The following is a 2149-nucleotide window of genomic DNA, read 5'->3' as shown; positions in this document are numbered from 1 at the left end:
GAGACAGACAGATGGTTTTCCAGCAGTGTAGTTGGAAGCTGGCCCCTTGGAGTGTCAGCCCTGGGGCTCCCTAGAATGGGCTCCACTACCTGTACTCTGCCTAGGGCCACCTGGCATGAGCCACAAAGCAATCTGCAAATGACTTCCACCCATGCTAGGCTTGGAGGTGACTGGGAGAGACCAAATCTTTTTTTTTTTTTTAAGATGAGGCAACCCTTGGTTGACCTCACAGATTACAAAGACCTTGTCAGCTTACAATCTTTTATTTTTTATTTTTTACACCTATAGCACCTGGTCTTCCTAGGTGATCTCCCATCCAAGTACTAACCAGGCCCGACCCTGCTTAGCTTCTGAGATCAAATGGGATCGGGTTTGTTCAGGGTGGCATGGCTGTAGACGAGAGGCCAAATCTTGAACCAAAGCCAGCTGCTGCCAATGGTGGGCTTGGGGATGCTGAGGACAGACATTGCTTTTGGGGGATTTGTAAACATTTGAAATTTTAGGAAAGTCAACAGCATGACCCAAGGCAGGCCTTTTGTATGAAAAAGCTACTTGAAGTGGTTCGTGTGGTCCTGCAAGTTGAGTGGGGAGGGGTCTTAAGAAATCACCAAGATGTAGCGAACAGTGTTAGCTGGGTTTATGAAGACTCAGATATGTCAGCTGCCTGCTCTGTATGCTGAGAGTGGGGAGGGCTCAACAAAGGAATAATGGCTTCTGCCAGCACTTCTGTTTGGGAGAAAGCTGCCCCTCCAGCCCTCTCCCTGAAGCCATTTCCTCCCTATATGTCCCCAGCGCCTTTCAATATACGTGCTGCCAAGGTGAGGACTCCCTGGGGCCTTTTGAGGTGCTGCCCCAGTGCTAGAGCTCAGAGGGAGTGAGTTAATCAGGGAGTAAATCTACATTTGGGCTCTTTAAAAAAAAAGGCCTGGGACCCCAGCAACTGTCTGTCTCAATTCAACCATAATCTTTGCTGGTTTTGATGGCCAGAAGTTGTGGAGACTTCTCTTCCTGGCACTGGAATCCTGGGGTGGGGAGCCTGGTGTGGAGCTGGCACCCTTCGCTCCTCAGGGGGTCTTCCTTAGCCCAGATATTTCTCCCGATTTTTAATTGCTGCCGTTGAATGTGGAGCTAGCCTTGTTTAAGTCTCTACCCCTCCTACCAGTCTTGATGGGGCTTCTTCTCTATAACCTATTATAGGACCTCTGTTCATCTAGTTTTTAGGCAATGCTCAGTGATGGTTGACTTTTTTATAGTTTAGTTGTAATTTTGTTGTGGTTGAGAGAAGATGCAAGCATGACGCTTACATACTCTTCCATCTTTCAAGTACATTTTTAAATGCAAAAAAAAAAATGCCTTTATATTTCTTCATTCTTCATTCTTTTGTGCAGACAGAATTTCCCTTTGGTCTATTTTCCTTTGTCCTGAAAATCTTTTTAAAGAAATTTTGTGTAGTGTGTGTTAGCTGGAAACAAGTTTGTTTATTTGTTTGTTTGTTTACATTTGTTTGTCTGGAAATGTTTTGTTTGAAGAATATTATTACTAGGTGTGAAATTTTAGGTAGGCTGTTATTTTGTTCAACACCTTAAAAATATTATTTCATTAAGCCAGACAGAAAAAGTTGAAAATCTCATGATATTACTTATATGTGGGATATAAACCTAAAAGCAACAAATGAGCAGGACAAACAAACAGAGACTCATGGACATGGAATATAGACTAGTGGTTACCAGAGGACTATAGACTAGTGATTACTAGTGAGGTGGGGGAGGAGGAGGAAGGTAAGAGAGTCAAATATAGGGGAGTATGGGGAGGGTAAAGTGGGTAACGGGGATCAAATACATGGTAGCTGAAGGAAACTGGACTTTGGGTGGTAAACACACAATAGAATATACAGATGTCAAATGATAATATACACATGAAAATTATAATATTGTATTAATCAATATTACCCCAATAAATTAAAATTTTTAAAAGAAAAAAATTATTTCGATATTATTTCATTATATTTTTACCATTTATTTTAAAAATGTAAACATTTATTAAACTTTTGTTTCTCAAAGGGAGCTATTATTATTTCCTGGATGCTTTTATAACTTCCTTTTTTTTTTTTCCTTATTTTTATTTTCTGTATGATATACCTCTGTGTATG

General features: G+C 40.9%; 1 pseudogene; it reads right to left on the bottom strand.

Moving 5' to 3' along the window:
• Positions 1 to 279: 279 nt before the first annotated feature.
• LOC120610590 (uncharacterized) lies at positions 280 to 398 on the bottom strand (annotated as a pseudogene).
• Between the last annotated feature and the right edge of the window lie 1751 nt (positions 399 to 2149).

This window comes from Pteropus medius, unplaced genomic scaffold, assembly GCF_902729225.1.
Source record: "Pteropus medius unplaced genomic scaffold, Ma_sr-lr_union100, whole genome shotgun sequence".
NCBI classification, from domain to species: Eukaryota; Metazoa; Chordata; class Mammalia; order Chiroptera; family Pteropodidae; genus Pteropus; species Pteropus medius.
Note: the sequence above shows the minus strand (reverse complement) of the source record. Positions and strands in the feature narration are given on the sequence as shown.